Source organism: Rhinopithecus roxellana, chromosome 14, assembly GCF_007565055.1.
Source record: "Rhinopithecus roxellana isolate Shanxi Qingling chromosome 14, ASM756505v1, whole genome shotgun sequence".
Lineage (NCBI taxonomy): Eukaryota > Metazoa > Chordata > Mammalia > Primates > Cercopithecidae > Rhinopithecus > Rhinopithecus roxellana.
Genome location: NC_044562.1, coordinates 60,803,634 through 60,829,864, shown reverse-complemented (window position 1 = coordinate 60,829,864; position 26,231 = coordinate 60,803,634). Strand labels below are relative to the sequence as shown.

Below are 26,231 nucleotides of genomic sequence, written 5' to 3'. Positions count from 1 at the left end.
CTGATGACAAGCGCTTTCCCCAGTGCCTGAGAGAAAGGGAGCCCTGGGGACCGGTAGGGAGGGCCGGGGCAGGGAGGAGGCCCTGGGGCGGGTCTTCACGGAGGAAAGGTTGCACCAAGGTCCCACACCAAGAGTGCATGTGGCTGTGGTGTCCCCTGAGGGTCCAGGACACACCTGGCACATGTCTGTGGGATCGAAGATCCCTGGTTGGGCTCATCACCCCTCCCCTGTGGGCTGCAGGCTGGTGTGAGCACAGGGAGAAAGCCCATGGCTGGGTAGCTCCCACTACCCCTCTGGGCCTGGGTTTGGGCCTCCCTGTACCCTGAGAGCCCCGCTGGCCACAGCCTGCCCTCTTCTCCCTTACTGAGGCTGGCAGATGAGTGGCCTCTGTTTTCTCCCGTCGGCTGTGTGCTCTCTGCCCGCTTCGTCCACCCCGGAGGACTTCTTCGGTCCCAGCAGAGTCCATGCTCAATGCACTGTTGTTGAGGCAACTCTCTACCTTGGGAGCCCAAACTTTTTAAAAAGTAGGAAGGCATGGGGTATATGCAGGTGTGCATCCTGGGATTTAAACAGCGGAAACTCCACACCCTCTGCCCCGGTTTGGGTGGGAGAGGCCAAAGTCACGGCTCCAGCCTCAAAGGGCCCTGATAAGACACAGTGAACCAGGGAGCCCACCCCACCAACCCTCTGGGGTCTCTGGGGGCCTCCCTGTGCCCTCAGCAGGGTCTCCTCACTCTCCTGTACTCAAGGCTTCTCCAAGATTTCAGGGTCTCTTTTTCTAAGCTGAAAAATGAGTTGAGCAGGGAGAGGTTGTTAAAAATCAGAACAGCCTGTTCTTTAGGCTAATTGGCTTTCTGCCACAGCTGAGTCATTTGTATTTAAATTAAGATTGCATTTTATTACTAGCCAGGGAAGGCACAGTGGGGGGCCCCTGGAGAAAAGCATTCTCCCCAGCCTGCTTTGTGGAAGTGATGGTTGATTTGTATAGATTGATTGTGAACCAGAGGCCTGGCAGAAGACAGCAGGGTAACGCACGCAATGTTCTACAAGCAGCCATGGCGGGGTGTCCTTAGAAATGGAAGCCACCACAGATGGCTTCCGACAGTGCCAGAGCGCAAAGAGGAATAATTAGCACTGAGGCCAGAGAGAGTTCGCCATCCTCGGGGGAGCCGAGTGGCAATAGCTGGAACTAGAGGAATTTTCTTTCTTTCTTTCTTTTTATTATTATTATACTTTAAGTTCTAGGGCACATGTGCACAATGTGCAGGTTTGTTACATATGTGTACATGTATGTGCACCCATAATGGGTGCAGCACACCAACATGGCACATGTATACATATGTAACAAACCTGCACATTGTACACATGTACCCTAGAACTTAAAGTATAATAATTTTTTTAAAAATCTAGCCAGGCACTGTGGCTCACACCTGTGATCCCAGCACTTTGGGAGGCCAAGGCGGGTGGATCAACTGAGGTCAGGAGTTCCAGACCAGCCTGGCCAACATGGTGAAACCCCGTCTTTACTAAAAATATAAAAATTAGCTGGGCGTGGTGGCACGTGACTGTAATCCCAGCTACTCGGGAGGCTGAGGCAGGAGAATTGCTTGAACCCAAGAGGTGGAGGTTTCAGTGACATGAGATCGTGCCACTGCACTCCAGCCTGGGCGACAGTGAGACTCCATCTCAAAAAAAAAAAAAGCTGGGCGACGTGGCGAGCATCTGTAGTCCCAGCTACTGGGGAGGCTGAGGTAGGAGAATGGCGTGAACCTGGGAGGCAGAGCTTGCAGTGAGCCGAGATAGCGCCACTGCACTTCAGCCTGGGTGACAGAGCGAGACTCCGTCTAAAAAAAAAAAATCAAGATATTTTAGGAACCAAGAAGGAAAAGTCCACATCACAACAGCATCTCAGCACATCGGCCCAGGCCTGCCAGCCCGTGGGGTCTGCATTTGGCAGAATGATGCCCCCCAGAGATGTCCATGCCTAATTCCTGGAACTGTCAGTGCGTCACTTACACAGTAAAGGGGAATGAAGTCACAGACGGAACTGGCAACACTAATCAGGTGGCTTTGAGATGGGAGAATCCGGATCATCCAGGGGGCCCAGTGCTATCACAAGGCCCCTTAAGTTGGTCCCAGGCTTGGCTATTGGAGAGCCTTTTCTGTGTCTTTTTGACATTGCCCCTGGCTTTTTTTGAGCACTTTCTTCCGGTACCACAAGATGTTCCAGGCTTATCTTATACATTTTGTGCCCCAGCCCCGAAGTTAGTCATTTCTCCAAGGAACCCTGGTTCCTTTTGTTAGAGAATGGTATCTAGAGACCAAGCCGTGTATGTGTATGTGTGGGTATACACCCACCCCAGGGATTTAGATGGAACCCACGGAACCGTATAGGTGCTAACAGAAAACATGGGTGAATCCCTATTTAAGCCACGGTATTGAGAAAGGCTGAGTAAAACAATATTGTTTCAAAAAATTGGCTTGCCTGATCGCGGGGCCCAGCGGGCCAGCAGGCTGGAGGTTCTTGGGAGGTGATGCAGGATTCCTGAGGCAGAATTTCCGAACGCGCGGGTAAGGCCTTCCCGTTGGCTGGGCGAGGCCCCACCCCCAGCATCAAGGATTATCCCCTTAAAGACAGCTGATGATAGATGTTAACCACGTCTCCCAGATACTCCCACAGTGACATCTAGATGAGTGTTTGACTGAGTCACTGGGTACTGTACTCTTGCCAAGTTGGCACATAAAGCTAATCATCACACTGGTTCCAGGGGCAGAGCTGTCTGCGCAAAGGTGTGTTCAGACAACTGGCACTGTCCCTCCTCCTACTGCCCCTTCCCATTTCTCTCATTCCTTTCACCCTCTTCCCACCCAATTCCTGTGGGCAACTTATCTCATCAGTTTCTGGTCTTTCTTTCCTGTATATCTTTTGCACAAATGAGCAGATGCCTGCATTTTTTTCTTATATCCCCTTCTTTCTTGTATAAAGGGTTGTATACTAATGACACTCCTTTGTACTTTGGTTTTTCTTCACTTAACAGCATAATCTGGAAATCTCTCCTTGTCAGTGCAGAGAGAGCCTCCTCCTTCATTTTTACAGCTGTATAGTACTCCGCCGTGCAGAGTTTTTCAGCCATTTTCCTTTTAGCCGGGGCAGAAGCCAAGCGAGCGGAGGCACTTAGGTTGTGGCCAGTATTTTCCCATTTCAGCATCAACGTGAGTGGCCTCGTGCATCCGTGTTTTCCCAGCACTGGAGCTGACTGTTCAGAGTAGATACCTGGAAGTGGAGTCGCAGGACCAGAGGTGAGACCAGGAGGAATGTGTTAGGTTTTGCAATGTCCCTCCAGAAGGCTTATGCCAGTTTGCGTTCCCACCAGCAGCGTGTGGGGTGCCCGTTTCCCCAGACCCACCAACAGACTGTGTTGTCATACAGTAGAAGTGTCGCTGTCTGATAAGTGAAAACGATGTCTCAGCGGCATGTGAATTTGCATTTCTGTACTTAGGAGCGAATCTGAGCATCTTTCATCTGTTTACAGGTCGTTCTTTTATCTTTTTGGCAAATTGTGTCTTTTCCTATTTTCTATCAGGTCCTTTTTAAAGAGTTCTTTGGGTGTGAGATGAGAGGTTAGGCCTCTGTCTCTCATGTACAGTAGATATTCTCTCCTAGTTTGTTGGGTGTCTTTCAACTTTGATTTTTGGTGTTTTTGTTGCCACACAATTTTTTTAATGTCGCCAAAACCATCCCTCTTTGATCGCCTCTGGAGTGGAGTCATAACGGAAAGCCCCTTCCTTCCCACGTTAAGGGAAAAGAGGGATTTGCCAGGTTTTCTCTATCCTGTGTGATCCCGCTGGTTCCATCCAAATCCTTGGCCCGTCGGAGTTTATTCCAGTTTATTCTTGTGTATGGTGTGAACTATGATTGAAATGTTACCTTTTTCTGGATGGGCTACCCACTTGTCCCATTTATGCAAACGTCCGTCTCTGCTCCTGGTGACCTGAGATGCCACCTTCGTCATGCACTAAGTTTCCCTGTGCACTTGGCCCGTGCCTTCTTAAATCGTCCCTTTCCCAAACCTTCCTCCTCTCACCTGAATCTCATATTGATTTATTCTCCAAACTATCAGTGAGTCCTCACCGCCTGCTGAATGTTTACCTAATTATCCCTTAACTTATTCCAAGAAACGCGTTTACTGTAGCTGGCGTTTATTACCACGTGCTGGGCTTTGTGTCGAGCACGTCACTTACATTGACTTACTCAGGTCAGCAGCAGCCTGGCGGAGGTGGAGCTGTTGTGACTGCTGCTTCACCTGCCTGGGCTCGCACAGCTGGTACCCATGGCTCCCTCCTGGTTACCAGCGGAGGTGGAGGGATGCCCTGCCTCCATATAACTGTGGCCTCCTGAGATGGGGATACCAGCCTTCAGGTGCTGCCTCCACCCTGGCAACGTCCCCACCAACCTGGTGCGGTCCATCACATTGAGACACTGCCAAGCCTGGCAGTGGGCCAAGGGCAGCCTTCCAGGGGTCTCCTATAGCAGTGAGGGTCTGGGGTTCTAGGGTGGGCACATTTGTCCAAGTGATTGGTGGAGCAGAAGAGGGCCCTGGAGAGAACACAAAGGCACAAATAGGGTGAGAGGCACTAGGCTGCCTGCAGGCAGGCCATCACCAGGTGTGGGCCATCGCCAGGTGTGGGCAGGTGGCACTGTGTCTGCTGGATGAGCGGGACCCCAAAGTGAGGCCGACCAGCAGGCAGCCAGACAGCCGGCTGCTCTCAGGGGCTGTTCCCAACCGAGCAGGGTCCCAGCTGGTCTCAAGGACTGTGAGCCAGGCAGGTGACCTGATGGGGGACGTAGGCTCTGGGAAAGGCCCTTCTCTAAGCCAAGTGCAGTTGAGGCTTGGCAGCTGGGGCAGAAGGCAAGCAAGCAAAACCAGGCAATTATTGGGGTCTGGTATCCAAAACCACGCTGACATGGAGGGCAGGGGACTCTGAAGGCAGGAGCCTCAGGCCAGAGCCGCCACATGCCTGCTGCTGCCCAAAGTCACAGCTGTCCCAGGGCCCTGGGCTGGGCCTGCAGGTATCTTGGTATATGGCAGAGGGAAGCTTCCAGACTCTTCTGAAATCAGAGATCTCATTTAACAACAGCTGTGTGTCACAGGGGACTCACCTTCCCATGAGTGACACAGACAAATGCAGCCGGCCAGCCTTTTGTGGGATACACACACAGGAGTAAGTGGGGACTGAGACATGCTCATGCCAGCTCCTGGTGCTGGCCTGGCAGGCTTGCCTCCTCTATCAAAGCAGATGGGAAGGAGGGCCCCTGTGACCCCTGCTTTACTCGGGACATTGAATAGAAGTAAAAAGTGACGGGAGGCTGAGGCAGGAGAATGGCGTAAACCCGGGAGGCGGAGCTTGCAGTGAGCTGAGATCTGGCCACTGCACTCCAGTCCGGGCGACAGAGCGAGACTCCGCCTCAAAAAAAAAAAAAAAAAAAGTAAAAAGTGAATGGAAGACTCCTCATGGCCTGGTGCAGTGGCTCTCGCCTATAATCCCAATACTTTGGGAGGCCAAGGCAGAAGAATTAGTTGAGCCCAGGAGTTTGGGAACAGCCTGGACAACAAAGTGAGACTCCATCTCTATAAAAAAAAGTAAAAATTAGTTGTACATCTTGTTGCACACCTGTAGGCCCAGCTCCCTAGGAGGCTGAGACAAGAGGATCACTCAAGCCTGGGAGGTCAAGGCTGCCGTGAGCCACGATGGCACCACTGCACTCCAGCCTGGGTGATAGAACCAGACCAGGGCCTGTCGTGGGGTAGGGGGAGGGGGGAGGGATAGCATTAGGAGAGATACCTAATGTAAATGACAAGTTGATGGGTGCAGCACACCAACATGGCACATGTATACATATGTAACAAACCTTCACATTGTGCACATGTACCCTAGAACTGAAAGTATAATTTAAAAAAAGAGAGAGACTCCTCTACACAGAGTCATTCTTGGGTCCCTGCCCTGGCTGTGGGTCTGCTTTTTTTTTTTTTTTTCTCTCATTTAGGGTTTGTAGCCACCACACTTGCCCTTGGACCTTAGGTGCCCGGTGTGGGTCTGCACGCAGGTGCTTGCTGGGCTCTGACAGCCCTTGCCCTGACCGTGACCCCACTCCTCTGCTCATCCTGTTGCTTTATTACCTGGTTGGTGGATTTTGTCAGGTTGTTTGTTGTGAGCAAGGCTTGGGGGTGATTCCTGAGCCCTCTCTAACATGTGTGGGGTGTCTTCCACTCGGCTGCATGGAACAGGTCCAAGAAAAGTGGCCGAATAAGCTCAGGGGGGCCAGGCTCCCCTGCAAGCTGGTTGGTGTGTCATTTACCAGGGGTTATCACCTTATTAAGCTGCAGCCTTGGTTTGCTGATGGAGGCATAATGTGATTTAATGTATTAACTGGGGCTGCAATCTAATTTGAGGAGGTATAGAAAACATGACAAATGTGTCATCAGGAACTCTCATTTCCAGAGACCTTCCTGTGGGTGTAGGAGAGGGAGAGAGAAGGCAGAACAGAGAAGAGAAGAATCTGGAATGTGCTGGACTCAGCTATAAAACATGGGTTTTTAGAAGGCTCACATCAGATTTCCTCACCCAAACAAGAAATGCTCGGTGGATTTAAGAAGGAAGTGGCCACGCCTATCCCACCCCACCGATACAGCTGCAGGGTCTGAGCGCCATCTTAGGCAGGGGAAAGGTGTCCTGGGGGAAGATGCCAGAGGGATGGGGCCACAGCCTGCCCTGCTAGGCATCCGAGGTCACTGGGCCCCAGAGAACCAGACTTCACTTCCATACCAGCTGGGATGCCCCCATCTGTCTGCCCTAAAGCTTCCAGTTGTAAATACTGACCATGGCAGCCTCAGGTCACCTCAGCTTCGGTTACCTGAGGCTGCCACTGTGGATCCTGCCCTGCCCTGCTGACCCCGTGCTGGGCAATGATGGGCCCTCCCCCAGCCCCAGGAGCTGCCCAGAGGATGGGGCTCCAGGCCCCTGGGAGTGGGGCTGCAGCCCGGCATGGTAATTGCAGGACAGGAGACAAATGTCTGCAGTGCCTGCTGTGGTACTGCGGCTCAGCATGGCCAGCGCCAGGCATGACATTCTGGGTCCACACGCTGTTGACTTGGGCAGGGTACACCAACACCTCGGGGTTCTTCCCAGCCTGCTGCATCTCCCTCCTGCTGCTGCCTTTGTGTCTCCTGCTAAAAGAGTCAAGTCAGGAAATTCTTCAGAACTCAGCAGCAACATGGGAACAGCTGCTTGTGTTTTGAATTTCAGCAGGAACTGAGAGGCAGGCTTCTTCTGAAATCACGAGGGCTCTCTGGACTGAGGGCATGGCGTCCTTCTGGATTCCTGCTGAGCTCGATACCCCGCGAGGTCTCAGGATGGGCTGTTCACAGAGTCCTGCCCGCCGCCTGCCCCTGCCCGGCCTGGCACTGGAGCCCCCGCACCTCCCTGAGGCCTGTCTTGCGCATCAGGAGCTCCCAGCACAGCATCTGGGGCTGCCTCGGTGCCCGCGTGGGTTTGTTCATGGAGGTGTCCGCCCTGGAACTTGCCACGTGCCCACGAGCACTGGGGCCCCTCTGTGCTCTGCTGGTGGCTGTGGTGCTGTCGTCCCTGTGTGTGCTGATGGAATAGCGTAGGCTCCACGAAAGGCCCGCAGGCGCGGACAGGACAAATGGCAGTGCCCAGCACAGCCAGGTCTCAGAGGATCCAAAGGTGAGCACTGCCCAGGCCGAGGCTGCCCTTCCTGCCCACCACCCTCCCTGCCCACCGCTACACCATCTCTCCTGCCATGCCCCTCTCTGTGTGGTCTGCACTGGGCGGGAAGCCAGTTCTTGTGAGGAAAGCCCTGGCTGGATGCCTGTTCCCCCACCCTCTGTGCCCCCTGGGTGGGAGAATCTTTCCAGGCATCTCCAGAGCACACCCCAGGAACACAGAAACCCGGCTGCTGACCCCTGACCTCCCGGGGCCTTCAGCGCTGACAGCCAGCCCAGCGGGAGGTGGAGGAGCAGGAAGAGCCCCTGGGAGCCGGGTCCTCGAAGACTCCAAGCTGTGGCTTACAGGGGAGAAGGGGGCGGAGGAGGAGAGACGGAGGTGGCTGTGCCAGGAAAGCCATCCAGCTCGCGCAGTCTGGCTCCCGTGAGGATGCCACTCCTGAGGCCTGTGCAGGCATCAGCTGGGGTGCCCGGTCCCCGTGGGGAAGGGCTGTAGACACAGCTGTCCAGAGCTGGGCAGGGCGGGGCAGTGGCTGGGGATAGGCCGGCCCTGCCCAGACCGCCCCTCGAGGGTGTCATTCCACCTTCCTCGAGTCTCCCTGGTGCGAGTGGCCGCGGTTGTGCAGGGAGCACCTTCTGCTGGTTTTCAGCACTGGGGAAATAAACCAGGGCTCAGAGTCCTTGGCAGCCGCCCCTGGAATGTGTTCAGGTCAGGGTCGCCTCACTTAACATGTGTGCTCCGTGGCGGGTTCTGACAAGGATCCCCAGAGGATCTGATGACACCTGCCTGCTGGGCAGGGGGGCTCTGGGATGGGGAGGAGGAGCCCCGTTACCCTTCTCGGAAAGCTCTGGGAGAAATGCATCTGTGAGGACCCACAGCAGAGGAGCCCTCATGCTGCGGATGCTTGGAGGCTGGGGCTGGGGCGGGCGACTGCTGGCCTCACCCCTCCACACCCAGGGACCACTGTGTCGTCCTCGGCACCTTTTTATCTGAAGTCTTCTGGCCCTGCGGGGGAGGCACAAATGGAGAGACCTTCTCCAGACCCTGGGGTGACTTAGTGCTGAGTGTGGCACTGAGCCCACCGTGACGTCTTTCCCATCAGGTGATTAACTGCCTGGTTTCACATCCTCCTGAGTTTGGGGATGAAATCAGGCCTGTGCGTCAACATGAAAGGTCAGACATGGGGTGACACTAAGCAGATCCCGGCAGTGAGTGAAAGGGTGGACAGGTGGAATGTGTCTGGTGGTGGGGGCTCGTTGCAGCTCAGCATCCATCCCCGCCTCCCCTGTGGACACTCGACTGCGGTAGCCATGCCCCCAGAAAGCCGTAGAACCATCCAGGCTGTGCAAACAGGACTTGGCTGTCCTGGGACACAGGCTAGCTTGTGCACACGGGGCTTCACTGAGCCCCGAAGGCGGCCTCCTGGGCTGCCTATGGGGAAGGGGTGGGGGTGGGGGAGAGAGGATGAAGATGTGCCCTTGTGTGCAGCACCTCTGGCTGTGGGTCCTGTGTGGGGAGGGTAGCGGGTGGAGGATGGAGCAGATGCCCCTTCCTAATGCTGACCTTCACTCCAGCCCCCAGGCTGGGCCATGGCACCTCCCAGGATCTATCCATTCATCACTCGGATGGTAGCAGATGGTAGACATCTCCCAGGCACAGGCAGGGCCAACAACATTCTCGGTCCCCTGTGGGAGGGCCTCCAGGGAGCAGTGGCACCTCGCAGCCTTCCCCGTGCATAATTCGAGGACACTGAGTGTCTTGTGGGACCTAAGCACAGGGTGCCCTTTGGGCTGCGTCCTGGGACAGGCCTTGGGTCTGAGTCCACTCTTGTTTCAGCTTCTTGTCTCAATCAAAAAATGGAACATGCACTTTCTGAAAAAGAGACTGAGTTTACCCTCAGTGCCCAGGCAGTGGAGGCCACCTCCCTCCAGGGCAGGCCACACCGGCCCGCTGTGGTTCCCTACTCCTGCTCGAGTTAAAGCCATTTCCCAGGTCTTGCTATTAGAAACTATGCAGCCAGGTGCAGTGGCTCACACCTGCAATCCCAGCACTTTGGCAGGCCAAGGTATGTGGATCGCTTGAGCCCAGGAGTTCGAGACCAGCCTGGGCAACATGGCGAAACCACGAAGCTACAGAAAATGTAAAAATTAGCTGAGTGTAATGGGCACACCTGCAGTCCTAGCTACTGAGGAGGCTGAAGTGGGAGAATTGCCTCAGCCCAGGAGGTAGAGGCTGCGGGAAGCTATGGTCATGCCACTGCATTCCAGCCCAGGTGACAGAGTGAGACCCTGTCTGAAATAAATAAATGACAACACTATAGGAACTTGTGTACATATATCCTTTGTTTTTTTTTTAGATTAATTTTGTTGTTAAACATTCCTGGGAGAAATAATTCATGTAAGTGGGCTTACTGTAGCATGTACCATGAACATTCTGTGACTTTGGGGGGTTTTCTTGAGATGGGGTCTCACTCTGCCACCCAGGCTGGAGTGCAGCGGCACAATCTCGGCTCACTGAAACCTCCGCCTCCTGGGTTCAAGCGATTCTTCTGCCTCAGCCTCCCGAGTAGCTGGGATTACAGGTGCCCGCCACCACACCTGGCTAATTTTTCGTATTTTTAGTAGAGACAAGGTTTCACTATGTTGGCCAGGCTGGCCTCAAACTCCTGATCTCGGGTGATCCACCCACCTCTGCCTCTCAAAATGCTGGGATTACAGGTGTGAGCCACCGTGCCCGGTTCAAGAACCCATTCTGTGGTTCTTGATAGATTTTTGCCAGTTGTTCCTCTAAAGAATTTTACTAGTTTATAATTCTATCAGCAACATATGAAAATGCCTATTTCCTCATAGGTTCATGAGTATTGAGTTTGCAGAGATTTCATTTTTGCAGGTCAAAAGGAGATTTCCTCTTTGGTTTTAATTTGCATGTCTTTGGCAATTAGGAAAGTTGAACTAATCTCTGACAGTTATTTGGAATTTGTGTTTTCTCAAGTGCAAGTTACGTCACCATGACCTTTCCTATTTGTCCTGTGAATCATTGTGCTTTTTTCCTTTTTTTAAGACTTTATTTTTTAGAGCAGTTTTAGGTTCACAGCAAAATTGAGAGGAAAGTACAGAGATTTCCCATATGTCCATTGGAGGTATTTTTAATCTTCTTTTACAAATTCTTTTTTTTTTCTTTTTTTTTTTTTTTTTTTTTTGAGACAGAGTCTCCCTCTCTTGCCCAGGCTGGAATGCAGTGGCACAATCTCAGCTCACTGCAACCCCTGCCTCCCGGGTTCAAGTGATTCTCCTACCTCAGCCTCCTGAGTAGCTGGAAATACAGGTACCCGCCACCACGCCCAACTAATTTTTTGTATTTTTGGTAGAGACGGGGTTTCACCATGTTGGCCAGGATGGTCTCAAACTCCTGACCTCAAGTGATTCATCCGCCTCAGCCCCCCAAGTTTACAGGCAGGAGCCACTTTGCCCGGCCACAGATTCTTGAAGAATATATATATTAACTGTTTGCCATTGTGCTCTAAATATTTTCTTGTTTCATTTGTGTTTCTTTTGATGTTCATTTTCCACATTGTAGTTAATTAGCTAATCTGTGAACACATGGATGCTCCGATTCACCCCTCATCAGTCAGTGGCCGTGTGATCTCTGCATAACCGTGACTGTCCACAGACTCCATTGTCTCAGTTGTGAGAGTCATATGCCCACAAGATTATGTTCTGTGATTTTGTAGTTGTTCTGTGTTTTGAAATGATATTTATCTTCTTAACCCAGTGGATGGACAGAAATGTATTTCCTTCCCACTCCAATTATCCTAACAGAATTTGTTAAATAATGTTGCCAACCTCCATTGTTTTGTGTTGCTTAATTTAACACATAATACCTTCCTATGTGCATTAGAGTCTATTTGAAATAAATTTTACTTACATTTTGGGGTCGTACCACGTCATTTAAATTACCACAACTTTACAATATTTCCTACAGTTGAGAAGGCCTCTCCTACCGTGTTTCATTTTCATCATATTTTACATTATGTTTTGCATGCTTTGATATATTTTCTGCCTATTTTTCCAAAAGAACTTAAGAATCATGTTGCTAAACTCCATAAAAAGTCATTGCAGCCTCGACCTCTTGGGCTCAAGCAATCCTCCCACCTCAGCTTCCCAAATAGCTGGAACTACAGGCATGTACCACGACACCCAGCTAATTTTTATTTTTTGTAGAGACGAGGTCTCCCTATGTTACCCAGGCTGGTCTTGAATTCTGGGCTAAAGTGATCCTCCTGCCTCAGCCTCCCAAAGTGCTGGGAGGTTTGTTTGATGGGTTGTTACCTGATACTGCTTTTTAGCGAATAGTAGGCAAGCTACCATGGACTGGGGGGACCAGGCATGCAGTGCCAAGTGGGGCCCGCCTGCAGGAACCCCGCTGGCTGCACCCCTACTTCAGTGCTGTGAGCCTCTGTGGCCTCCGCAGTACAATGGGTATAGAAAATGATGAATAAGGAAGCTCCGGATTCTCCTCTTTGTGTTTCCTTAATCAGGTTGTAGGGTTAGGATCATGTTAGCCTAATGGAATAGATATGCTACCTGACCATTAGAATCAAGGGTGGGAAATAATTTTTTTTTTTTTTTTTTTTTTTTTTTTTGAGACATGGTCTCACTCTGTCACCCAGGCTGGAGTCCATTGGTGTGATCTTGGCTCACTGCAGCCTCTGCCTCCTGGGTTCAAGTGATCCTCCTGCCTCAGCCTCCTGAGTATCTGGGACTACAGGCATGCACCACCACACCCAGCTAATTTTTGTATTTTTGGTAGAAATGGGGTTTCACCCCTTTTTTTAAATTGCTTCTTTCCTAAGATATGATTTAAATCCTTAGTTCATCATTTTTCTCACTTTTCTTGAACATAATAAAGGCATTCAAGGCTGTGATGTTTTTCTCTAAGGACCTTCCTCATTCATCACTTTCTATAGATTTTGATATGTTAGTTTTTTCATTGTATTCTCTTTTTTTTTTTTTTTTTTTTTTGAGACAGAGTCTCGCTCTGTCGCCCAGGCTGGAGTGCAGGGGCGCGATCTCGGCTCACTGCAACCTCTGCCTCCTGGGTTCACGCCATTCTCCTGCCTCAGCCTCCCGAGTAGCTGGGACTACAGGCTCCCGCCACCACACCCGGCTAATTTTTTGTATTTTTAGTAGAGATGGGGCTTCACTGTGTTAGCCAGGATGGTCTCAATCTCCTGACCTCGTGATCTGCCCGCCTTGGCCTCCCAAAGTGCTGGGATTACAGGTGTGAGCCACCATGCTTCACCCATTGTATTTTCTGAATAGACAGCTATTGTCTTCTTGACTTTCTTCGTAAGGCAATTTTTTCCTTAGGTAAGTATATTTTAAAATATACTATTTCTATTTCTGTTTGTTCTTTATCTCTTTTTTTTTGCCATAGGGAGGAAATGTAGCCTGAATCATTTCTGCTTTTGTATTTTTATGGAGATTTTATTTGAGACTAGTATATGATGACTTTTTGTGAACATACCATGAATACTTGAGAAATAATAAATTATCTGTTTATTCCATGTAATCCCCACCAAAACAACCATTAATGTTATCTTGTTTTGATCTTTAACTCCTTTATGTGTTGCTGAATTTCTTATGTAGTTGATAATGAAGTATTTTATTTGTATAATCATATTTTTATCATTTCTACTTCCTTTTTCTTGGAGGTATTTGCATATATGTTTTGCTCTGTCTTTATGGCATTTAGATTCCATGTAATTATGCTGCCATCACCCATGCCTCTCATCCTGATACCTCTCCTTATCACATGTAATCATTTTTGCTTTAAATTATTTTTTGCTTCATATTAACATTGAAATCCCAGCATTTCAACTACTTGAAGTTTACTGATAACTCTTTTTAGTCTTCTATTTTGTTTTAATGACCTCTCTCGCCTACAGCTTATTGCTGGATTTCATTTTTTCTTCTGGAGAATGGCGAGCCTTTTAACAAAGGAAATTAAGTTGTATTTTTTCAGTCTTCAGGCACTCCAATTTTTGTCTTCTTAATTTTTATCTTTCCATGCTGATTACTTTTCTTTCAATTGTTGAAACACCATGTGTTTTTTCTTTTCTTTCTTTTTTTGTTTTGTTGAGACAGGCTGGAGTGCAGTGGTGTGATCATGGTTTGCTGCAGCCTTAACCTCCTGGGTCCAAGTGATCCTCCCACCTCAGCCTCCCAAGTAACTGGAACTACAGGCATGCACCATCTCATCTCGCAAATTGTTTCTATTTTTTGTAGAGGTGGGTCTCACTATGTTGCCCAGGCTGGTCTTGAACTCCTGGGCTCAAGCAATCCTTCCATGTTGGCTTCTCAGACTGTTGGGATTACAGGTGTGAGCCACCGTGCCCAGCCTGTGTTTTCTCTTTTATTATTATTGAAATATTGGGAAGCTATTTTTCATTCAAGCAGCCATGAAATGTGAAGCGAACAGATGTTCTTATCTTGTATTTATTACTTTACATTGTCCAACCACACACTTTGGCCTCTGCTGTGTGAGAGAACAGGAATCTCTGGGTTTTGGGCTTCCTCTTCCTCTCTCTCCCTCTCTCTCTCCCCCTCTCTCTCTCCCCCTCTCTCTCCCTCTCTCTCCCTCTCTCTCCCTCTCTCTCCCTCTCTCTCCCTCTCTCTCCCCCTCTCTCCCCCTCTCTCCCCCTCTCTCCCCCTCTCCCCCTCTCTCTCCGTCTCTCTCCCTCTCTCTCCCTCTCTCTCCCTCTCTCTCCCTCTCTCTCCCTCTCTCTCCCTCTCTCTCCCTCTCTCTCCCTCTCTCTCCCTCTCTCCATTCTTCTCTCGCCTCCCCCACTTCTTCCTTCTCCTCATTGATTGCAATTAATGTTCTAAAACCTACTTTGTCCTTTCTGTCTTCTATGTAATTTGGTTTTTAATTTTTACGCTGTTTTTCTGACAGTTGCACTATTTGCATACTTTCATCAGTAATAAGCCTCGCTCTGATAGGGCTCTTGTTTACTTATCTTTGCAAATAGGTTGTTAATTCAAGCATGTGTTATTTTTAGCATCATTCCCTTTTACATGTTGCCTTTTAAATTCAGGCGATTATTTCAAGTGGTTCCTAGAAATAAGCCATGTGATTAATACATTCTCAGGATTCAACAATTTCTAAGGAGCTCTCTGTCGTCTTTGCAACATGAGTGACAGCTTGGCAAGATAATAAATCTCCAAGGAGCAACTTTGTTCTGTGAAGTTCGTGTAGCTGTTGTTCCATTGTCTCCGGGTGTTTGGGATGTCATCAGAGAAGGCAGAAGGGGTTGTGATTTATGTATATTTTTAAAATCTGACCTCCTCCTTCCTGGCGTGGTTGCTTGCAGTATTCTTTTTAGTTTAAACATTTTGTGAGAACCTGTTTTGCTGATGGCCTCGTTGAGCCTGCAGAGGCTTTGGTGTGCAGAGTGCAGTTTCCTCCTCGGACTGCTTTCTCCAGGACCGGACGCTGACATTCCCCAATAGCTGAGGTTTCCGAACCTGGTTCCTCCAGCCCCTCCTCTAGCCCCTCCGTGCTCCACTGGAATTATTTTTGCCTTCTTTCACTTCTTTGTCATGTCTTGCACTGTTTCTACCTGTACATGTTGCATCCTCTTTCCGGATACATTTTTCCAGATAATCTGTTTTTATTTTCTGCAATGCAAATTCTGCTTTTTACTCTTTCTAAAGTAGTTTCAGCCGGGTGTGGTGGCTCACACCTATAATCCCGGCACTTTGGAAGACCAAGGCAGGTGGATCACTTGAGGTCAGGAGTTTGAGACCAGCATGAACAACATGGCAAAACCACGTCTCTACTGAAAATACAAAAATCAGTCGAGCGTGGTGGCATGCACCTGTAGTCCCAGCTACTCGGAGGCTGAGGCAAGAGAATTGCTTGAACCCAGGAGGTGGAGGTTGCAGTGAGCCAAGATTGCGCCACTGCACTCCATCCTGGGCGACAAGTGCAAGATTTTGTCTCAAAAAAAAATAAAATAAAAATAAAAATAGTTTCTTTTCTTTTTTCTTTTTTCTTTTTTGATACAGTCTTCCTCTGTCACCCAGGCTGAAGTGCAGTGGCGTGATCTCAGCTCACTGCAACCCCTGCCTCCCAAGTTCACATGATTCTTGTGCCTCAGCCTCCCTAGAAGCTGGGACTACAGGTGCATGCCACGATGCCCAGCTAATTTTTTGTATTTTTAGTAGAGACAGGGTTTCGCCATGTTGCCCAGGCTGGTCTTGAACTCCTGACCTCAAGTGATCGGCCCACCTTGGCCCTTCAAAGTCTTGGGATTACAGGCATGAGCTGCTTCGCCCGGCCTAAAGTAGTTTTTAATTAGGATAGTGTGGTTTAAACTAATTATACGGCAGTGAATGAGAGTTTCCTTTATCCCCAAGCCTAATGGACATATTAACTCACCTCTTTACAGGGAGGCTGGATTTCTGCCATTGTGGGAAGGAGGCAAGAGGAGCCGGGGGCAGTGCTGGGGTGGGAGCTAGGCCAGGGCGAGGCTGTCTGTGGAAGGGCCCTTTGAGCAGCTCGCAGGCCATATGTCCTCAGACCTGGGGCAGCCAGGACAACCAGGGAATGTTGCTGACAGGCAGCGCCAGCTCCTGAATCCCCCGCCCGAGATAGACCTGGCTGGGGGGTGAGACCCCCCTACCACCCCTCCATCCCAGAAACCAGGCGGGCCTGAGGCTCTGTGGGTCCCCAACACACTTATTTCTTGGCATCTTCACCCTCCTGGTGCACTGTGGCAGTTCCAAGGCCCAGGCTGTGCAGGGCGGCTTTTGAATTGTGGAGAATACCCTGTATGGCTGGAACCTTCTCCCCTGCTTGGGTGAGGGTGGCTCCCCGTGGTGCACAAACACGTTCTGAGACTGAACAGAGGGCCACGGGTTCACAGGAGGTGAGATAAAGCGTTGCCAGCCCTGGGGAACAGGGGTGACCTGTTCCTGCTCCTGTCTGGTTGTGGTTCTCCTTTGACAAGTGAGGTGAAGGCACGTTGGTAGCAGGGTACTCCTCAGGACCCAGATACCTGACTCAGCTCAGCAGCCATTTGCTGAGGACTTAGCAGACACCTGGCCAGTGGTGCCAGCCACTAAGGACCCAGTGCAACAGGACATCCCCCTCCCTCCTCGAGCCACAGCCCCCCACTACTGTGGCCTCTGGAGCCCCTCGCCCTCCCTTGAGGTCAGCCCTATGGTGGGGATTGTAGAGCGAGTCAGGAGCGAGACAGGAAGCCACGTGTTGCCTGCCTGTGTGGGACTCCCATCCAAAGATGGGGCAGTGCGAGTCACATGCCCACCCCCTGCTGTGCAAAGAGGTCCTATGGGGAGTCATGGGCTCCCATCAGAGAGCGGCGTGGTAGTGGCCCTCTGAGGGAGTTCTCACCACGCTGCTGCTGTGAGCCAGGGATCACTGAACCCATTTTAAAAGTGAAAACACCGAGGCTCCGTAATTGCCAACTCCTCGAAGCCCCCACAGTGAACACCCCATGGTGGGACGTTTCCTGGCCTGGCCCTTTCCCCACACTCAGTGTTGCCCTGAGCTCCAAATGTGGTGAGATTAGGGCAGGAGGGCAGCGGTGGCAAGGCTGCCACCCGGATGGAGGCGGCCAGTTGGTGGGATGCCTGTGTAGGGGCCAGCATGATGCAGGGCGCCCCGTGGGTGCGCAGGGTGGATTGTTGAAGGCTCGTGAAGCCCAGCGGGGGGCCCTGCAGAGTCCAGTGGCATCAGGGAGAGAGTGCTTTGGGCCAGCTGGTGCTGAGACCAGGGGTGGGTGGGAGGGCAGAGCCCGTCCAGCCTCCAGGCCAATGTTGCTTCACAAGGACAGTGTGTTAGTATCCAAATATAGCATCCCGGCTGTCATGCTTAATCCTGAGACTCGGACACATGTCACACCCATGTCCCCATGAGGTGGGAACCCTGGGGCCTGGGCAGGCCTGAGTGTGGTCTCAGCCCCATCACACAGCTGGGCAGCTAGACCCGGGTGTCCCCACAGGGGTCCCAGGACACCTCCCAGGGGTTGTAGCGAGCCCGTGGGGTCACATGCGCCCAGCCCACAGTGGGCACAGCTCGGCAATCTCCCAGGATTCCCTGATCCCCGGACCCTGGGACGCAATGCACCCCCTGCTCAGGCCCAGATGCAGCCAGCATAGGACAGTCTGTGACTTTGCCTGGGACGCCCACTGCATGGTAAAATTGCACTTCATCTGGCAGCCCCAGAGCCAGGGAGCTGCCCAGGCCTGTTCTCAGAGGAGGCATTGTGCCCGTCTGCCCACCCGCTGTGGCTGCTCTGTGGGGAGCCTGGCTTGGCAGCCCCCAGGCTGTGTCTGGTGCCAGACCTGGCTGCACATGGAGCCAGGGATGGATTTAGAAAACTCTCACTTCCTCCCAGCATCGTCAGAGGCGCCCAGATTCCTTCCCGGCCTGGGGCCACCATAGCAGGAGAAGAGGAGGGAAGCAAGGAAGCCAGGCCCAGGGAGGGCCCTGAGTGGAGGAGGCCAAGCAGTCCCCAGCAGACCCCTGGACCGCTCCCCACTCTGCACTGCTGCCTCGGGGACCTCGCCATCACCTCAGCAAGCGCCCTTGTCCATAAGGAGGGGATAAGAACGCCTGCCCTAGGGTCACACTCAGTCGGGGAAACAGGTCTTAGTATTTTCTTAGACTTTTTTTGTTTTGTTTTGTTTCGTTTTTAAGGCAGGGTCTCCCTCTGCCGCCTGGACTGGAATGCAGTTGCATGATCTCAGCTCACTGCAGCCTTGACTTCCTGGACTCAAGCAATCCTCCTGACTCAGCCTCCCAAGTAGCTAGGACTACAGGCACACACCACCACTCCTGGCTAACTTTTTAAACTTTGTGTAGAGATGGGGGAGACTTTCTGTATTGCCCAGACTGGTCTGGAACTCCCGGGCTCAAGTGATCCTCCCGCTTTGGCCTCTCCAAGTGCTGGGGTTGCAGGTGTGAGCCACTGCACCCAGCCTCTTAGACTTTTGGACAGCAGAGGGGCCAGGCCTTTAAATGTCCTGGGGGTGTGGTGTGCTGTCCGTGGGGATGGTGGGGTCACCTGCCCCAGCCTCAGTGGGTCCCTTTTTTACATGCCTGCAGCTCACCAGATGCTCCGTGTGGCACTCTTAGCTATCACAGGGTGTCCATCAGTCCAGGCAGACCCCAGAGCCCAGCATGCAACCACAGGCACTGCCTGGGCCTCAGCCTCCATCCCAGGAATGGGAAAACCAGCTATACTTCAGGCCAGGAAAGAGGGAGACTGAAAGAGCAGATGACATGGGACAGGACAGAGCCTGAGGCCCAGACAGGCCATGAGCGAGGGGAGGTGAGAATGAGGCCACAGGTGCTCCCGTGTCTGCCTTCTCTGCTCAACATGCAGAGAGGGCTGGCCTTTTTCTCTGGCTTTATTAGCATGCTGTACAGTCACTGCAAGTGTCACAGGAGGAATTGTGGCCTCCTCCACAGCAGTGAGAACACTGGGCCCATTTTCATCTATCTTGTCCTGTTTCCTCGAACCCTCCCAAGATTCTTTCTTCAGTGCGTTATTCACATTGTTCCTTTTCCTGCAAGAGAGAGGCCTTTGGCCTCCTTTTCAGCAAGCACCTAGTCACTGGTGAAGCGCAGTATTCAGCTGGTCGCAAAGGTGTGGAATGGAATTAGCTTCCATGATTTGGCGAAGTATTTGCAAGAAGCCTGTGGTGAGGCTTCTTGTTTACAGATCCAAGAGTCTTAGCGGAAACCTCAGAAACACATGCTCACAGCTGCTGTCATCCTTTTTTTGGGGAGGAGGGGTGATTTTTTTGTGTGTTTGTTTCTTTTTGTTTTTTTTGAGATGGAGTCTCGCTCTGTCTCCCAGGCTGGAGTGCAGTGGCGCAATCTCGGCTCACTGCAACCTCTACCTCCCAAGTTCAAGCGATTCTCCTGCCTCAGCCTCCTGAGTAGCTAAGATTACAGGCACACGCCACCACACCCAGCTAATTTTTGTATTTTTAGTAGAGACGGGATTTCACCGTGTTGGCAAGGCTGGTCTCGAACTCCTGACCTCGTGATCCACCTGCCTCAGCCTCCCAAAATGCTGGGATTACAGGCATGAGCCACCGCGCCCGGCCTTTTTTTAAATTTTTTTTTTCTTTTTGAGACTGAATCTCACTCTGTCTCCCAGTCTGGAGTGCAGTGGTGCAATTTCGGTTCACTGCAATCTCCACCTCCCCAGTTCAAGTCGTTCTCTTGCCTCAGCCTCCCGAGTAGATGGAACCACAGGCGTGCGCCACCACACCTGGCTAATTTTTGTATTTTTAGTAGAGACAGGGTTTCACCATGTTGGCCAGACTGGTCTCGAACTCCTGACCTCAGGTGATCTGCCCACCTCAGCCTCCCACAGCGCTGGGATTATAGGCTGAACCACCATGCCTGGCCAGATGCTGTAATTCTTTGGAGAGGAATGGAGTTGGCATTTCCCCTTGTGCTCTTGGGAAAATGGCTTTGCTAAGATGTCAGAAGTCCCTGTTAGTACAGCTTAAATAGATAAACCATAGTCAGAACCTGGGGAAAATTCCTGTTTAACATATTCATTTGCATGCAATGATGACACTTATTTCAAAGCATTCCTGTCTCCGCAGTGCGGTACGTCAAATGTGTAGGCATCCCTGGGCCGGTACAGGTACATAGGACTTGTAACGCTTGGCCCTTTTCCCTAGTTTGACTGTACTCTCTGACCAGTCTGATTTAGGAAGGGTTTAATAGCACAATATCTGCCTTTCCCGGCGTGTGCTGCAAGTCCCAGGGGTATGGGAGCAGCCACTCACCCAGTAGGAGTTCCAGGTGTGCACAGCTGGCTCAGAGCCTGCTGGCCCAGCCCACATTTCCCAGGCCAGCAACAGTGTGCTGAAGTGTTTTTCATCAGTTAACAAGACTTCCTTATACATTTCCCCAGTGTCAAGAAAAACAAAAGGTGCCCAGTTCTCTGCTGCCTCCAGCAGTGCTGGGCAGAAGTGAGACAGGAAGCCAGGCTCCCTACTCACACAGGCAGACGTAGATGGGAAGCTACAGCACATGGGCTTTCATATCCCCAGGGCCTGGGCTGAGGCCTCTTAAAGACAAGCCGGCCCTGCGCTTGCCCACGCCTGACGCACGCCAGGCCACAGCATGGCTCTCTGTCCACAGAGGAAGTGGCACAGTAAGTGGCCAGCCCCTCCCTGCTTTGGAAAGGTCCCGCTATTCACGGAATCTTGGGTGGGAGCCCTGACACCAAAGGCAGAAACCACAAGGGAGAAGCCAGCCCCGGCCGCCTAAATGCAAAATAAGCCTATTGCTGGATGCCATGAAAATGCCCCTGCGTTCCAGTCCTAAATGGGATGCATGCTATTGGTTTGAGAGAGAGATTTTTTTTTCTTTGAGACAGGGTCATGCTCCGTTGCCCAGGCTGGAGTGCAGTGGCGCGATCTCTGCTCACTGCAACCTCCGCCTCCCGGGTTCAAGCAATTCTCCTGCCTCAGCCTCCTGAGTAGCTGGGACTATAGGCACACACCTCCACACCCGGCTAATTTTTTGTATTTTAGTAGAGACGGGGTTTCACCGTGTTGCCCAGGCTGGTCGCAAACTCCTGACCTCAGGTGACCCTCCTGCCTCAGCCTCCCAAAGTGCTGGGATTACAGGTGTGAGGCACCGCGCCCGGCCGAGAGAGAGATTTTTATCACATTAAGAAAATAGTCTCTTTCTGTGTTTCCAAGGTTATGGCTTTTTTTAAAAAAATCAGAAATGAATGTTGAGTTTTCTCAAATGCCTTCTCAATGTGTACGAAAATGATGATGTGTTTTTTTCCCATGGTGTATTAAAGTGTGATTTTGTAGTAACAGGTTTAAAGCATTCCTGAGATTAGCCCTCCTTTAAATAAAATATGCTATATGGCTAGATGAAATTTGTTAGCATTGGATAGAGGACTTGAGTGTCTATTCATAGGTAGAAGTGAAGGGCATCGTTCTGTCCGTGTGCGCATGCGCTGAGACACATGTCATGCCATCTTAAGAGGCGTGGGGTCAGGGTTTCTTCACTTTTTTAAATGAACTGGGAAGCTCCACATCTTTTTCTTTCACATTAAGAATTTGCAGTGGCTCATGCCTCTCACTCCTGTAATCCCAGCACTTTGGGAGGCTGAGGTGGCATCATTTGAGCCCAAGAGTTTGAGACCAGCCAGAGCAACATAATGAGACCCTGTCTCAATTAAAAAGAAAAAAAAAAAAGAATTTGAAAGAACTGCCTGGGATCTAGTGCCTTTTGAGACAGCAATTCTTTAATAACATTTTCCATTTTTCTTCTTGGAATTCCTCCTTTTTAAGTCAATATTTGATAGTTTATAATTTTCCAAAAAGTATCCCAATTCACAGAGGATTTTCCAATTTTTAACAAACCTTTTTTACACATTAATCTCTTATAATTTTTCTTTTCTTTTCTTTTTTTTTTTTTTTGTATTTATTTGTTTGTTTGTTTGTTTAGGACAGTGTCTGACTCTGTTGCCCAGGCTAGAGTGCAGTGGCACGATCTCGACTCACTGCAACCTCTGCCTCCTGGCTTCAAGGGATTCTTGTGCCTCAGCCACCCAAGTAACTGGGACTACAGGTGTGTGCCAGCACGCCTGGCTAATTTTGGTATTTTCAGCAGAGATGGGGTTTCGCCATGCTGCCCCGGCTGGTCTTGAACTTCTGACCTCAAGTGATCTGCCCACCTTGGCCCCCCAAAGTGCTGGGATTACAGGCGTGAGCCACCGCGTCTGGCCAATATTAGCTTTTAATAATTATTGATGGACAAATTATTTGCCATTTGGAGAGATTTATTCTTTTTAAAAAAATCTTGCTTTGGATACTTATTTTGTTTATTTTCATTTATTTTTGTTTAATAAGATCATTTACAAATGTTAATTTTTCTCAGAATCCACTTTTGCCCCATTCCATTCATTTGTACACATAGTATCTTGCCATTCTTGTTTCTTAATATTTTGTAATTGAATTTTTACCTTCTCGCATGACTTCAAAATTATGTAAACGATCTTTCATTTCTAAGAATTCCGTTTTTTTAAATATATCCTTTTGTAAAAACTAATTTTTAGTTTTCAGTATTGTAGCCTAAGAATATTGACTTACGATTTATTCTCTGGGGATGTGATGAGTCTCTTTTTGCTGCCTAATACGGACCCAGGGGCCTTGGAAAAGCTGGCTGAGTCTCTGTGGAATAGAACCTTTTTCAGTCACTGCATCAGTTTATGAACATTATTTTTCATAATCATTTCATGCTACTGTTTATCTAGCTAGCCTTGGGAGGTGTGTTTAAGTCCCCCACGATCTTGCGTTCCTGGCAGCTGTGGCCGTCTGTGCGCTGCGGCCTGGTGCTGAGTCTGTTCTAGGTGGAGTATCCTAGACAGCCCCACGGATGGCCCTTCTCACTGGCCTGGGCCGGGTCTGCTGGGAAGCCTGCACCCCTGCTCACCTTCTGTCTGCGTCTCCTGGGCACAGCCCTCTCTCGCTGTCTTCCTTAGCCTTTGTGTCACTTTGCCTTGGAGGTGGCCGCTGTGAGCAGAGTAAGTGGGATTTTGGCTCTCACCCTCCCTACCCTGGTAGTATCTGCATTTCTGGTTGTTGAGACCAACAGTGATTCAATAATCACATGAATCCATGGACAGGCACAAAGTAACACACATCTAGGAAGGAAAACCCCACTTTGCTGGGGGAGCCAAATATGATTGAAGCATCCAGAAAGGCCTCTTTGAGGACATGACATTTAAGTGAAGGGTGAGCATAGGGTGGCCCTGTGAAGATGAGGCTAAGAACTTTCCACATAAAAGGAACAGCACGTGCAAAGGCCCCGAGGCAGAATGCTGGCCACTGTGGCCAGAATGTGGCTAGCAAGAGGGAGGGGACCCAGGTGAGCGGGGAGTATGGCTAGAATGTGGCCAGCAGGAGGGAGGGGTCCCAGTTGAGCAACCCACACAGAGGCTTCTGAATCCGGGACAGGTGCAATGGTGAGCCCAGAAGGCATGAAGCAGGGGTGGGAAGGTGTGGACGGTGGGTTAGGGCAGGTGCCAGGGTATGGGATGTGACCTGGAGAGCCCGTTGTGGTTGAGCCCAGCATGCAGAGTGGAGGGGAGTGGAGGGATTTGATGGCTGCCCCTGACTAAACTGGAGGAGGCAGAAGAAGGGGTGCATAGATGCCAGGCCTCCACATACTCACTCACTGCAGAAAGGTGGAAGCTGGTATGTGAGTTGTAATAACCCATCCACCAGGACAAGTCACTTCTGCCCCATCCTGGGCACAGTAATGGGGCCTCAGGAGGGGAGGGCACCCTTAAGGGAAGGGGAGCCATGATAACTCAGGGGATAGGCATGGCTTGGGGGCCCTGAGTCACACGTGTTCACAACCAGAAGTGAACGGCCTACGCTTCAGGTGGAGGAGGGAGAATGGGGAGCTCACAGGTGCAGCCCAACGCCAAGAGAGAAGGAGCGCTTCGCCAGGGATGCCTCTCCTCCCAGGGCTGGGAAGGGCGGGGGGCTTAAGTCAGTGAGGATGCCCCACTGCCACCGGCAGCAAGGCTGGAGTGAGGATGAGGAGGGGCCTGGAGCAAGGACGAGGTGGAAGAGGGAGGGATCAGGAGGAGGAGGAGGGGCTGGGAGGAAGAAGAAGGGGCTGGGAGGAGGAGGGAGGGATCAGGAAGTGGAGGAGGGGCTGGGGATGGGAGGAGAAGGGAGGGTCCAGGAGGAGAGAGGGATCAGGAGGAAGAGGAGGGGCCAGAAGGACAGGGAGATGGAGGAGGGAACAGGAGGACCAGGAGGATGCAGAAGTCCCTGCAGAGGGGGTCGGGGGGACAGAGCAAGGAGGAAAGTGGGGTCCTGCCCCCAGGGCCCACTCTGCACCCCACTCACCCTCCCACAGGGCCCCTTCCTGCCTCAGAGTTGTATCCCGCAGGGCCCCCAATTCCACACAGGAGGCCACTGAGACTGGAGAGGCCCAGTGCCCTGTCCCCGCTCCCTGTCTGCACTGCACGCCTGCCCTGTGAGCCACTGTCACCAGAGGGTCCCAGCCCTACCTGCATATCAGAGCCTTCTGGTGGGAAGACCCAGGCTGCCCCAGACACCAGGTGCGGTGGCTGCACATGCAGTAACGTCAACATCTGGTTTCCTGTGAGCCTTCCTGCTAAAATGAGCTGTTAAATATAATTATAAAAAGTATGTATGCTCAAGGTAGAAAACCCAGAAAATCCAAACAAGTTGAGAGAAAAGTCCTTTGTGTTATCACCATTCTGGTGAGGATCACCCCTGTAACATTCTGGTGTGTCCCCTTCCCATGTGGACCATTTTACCCCAACCCAGGCTGTTTATGGTATCTGGTCTAACCTGCTGCTGCTTTTTAAAACTATTTATTTATTTAGCAGAGAAACTGGGTCTCACTATGTTGCCCAGGCTGGTCTTGAACTCCTGGCCTCAAGCGATCCTCCTGCCTCAGCCTCCCAAAGTGCTGGGATCACAGGCATGAGAGCTGTTCTTTTGCCCAGCTTTAGAACATAAATATTTTTCTACGTCTTAAAATTTTCTTCCTAAATATAATTTTAACAGCTACATAACAGAGCCGCTCATAAATAATTTCTGTGACCACTGTCCTGTTGTTTGCTGTTTTTCATAATTATAAATCTGCAGTGGACACCTTCTTAGATCACTGTTATCTATATTTCACATTATTAATTCAGGATAAACCCCAGTAATGGAATTACGGGGTCAAGAGGCATCTATGAGTTTGACATTATTGATACATATTGCCACATTGTATTTCAGAAAAATTGTACCAGTTTATCTTCTGTGAGGAATGCTGTGAGCGCTTGCCTCAGTGTCCTACACCTTCACTAGCATTCAGCATTTCTTTCTTTTGAGACAGGGTCTCACTCTGTTGCCCAGGCTGGAGTGCAGTGGCAGGAACACAGCTCACTGCAGCCTCAATCTCCCACCTCCCTGGGCTCATGTGATCCTCTGACCTAAGCCTCCCAACTAGCTGGGACTACAGGTGCACGCCATAAGGCAAATTTTTGTATTTTTTTGTAGAGACAAGGTCTCACTGTGTTGCCCACACTGGTCTCAAACTCCTAGGCTCAAGCAATCCTCCGGCCCAGGCCTCCCACAGTGCCGGGGTTTCACGTGTGAGCCACCGCGCCCAGCCTAGCATTCTCATCTGTAAGAGGAGCGCCGTCTGGATGTGTGGTCTTCCATTTCACATGCCTGGTAGTCATTTGTATTTCTAGAAGAAACAGTGATTTAAATGCCTCATAGGGATTCCTCTCTGTTTTGTAGCCACCCGTACACCGCCCTATCTGAATCCCTACCCCATGTCTGCCTGGCATTGGGACAGGCTCCCTGAGCCAGCCTCAAGTGGCTCACCCACGCTGGCTGTCAGGATACATGGGGTGGCACCTCCCG

At 50.9% G+C, this 26,231-nt stretch overlaps 1 protein-coding gene across 1 annotated transcript in view; it reads left to right on the top strand.

Annotated features, from left to right (window-relative positions):
* Positions 1-26,231, top strand: part of RAMP1 (receptor activity modifying protein 1) — a 54,678-nt gene that overhangs the window by 19,992 nt on the left and 8,455 nt on the right. The window lies entirely within an intron of this gene.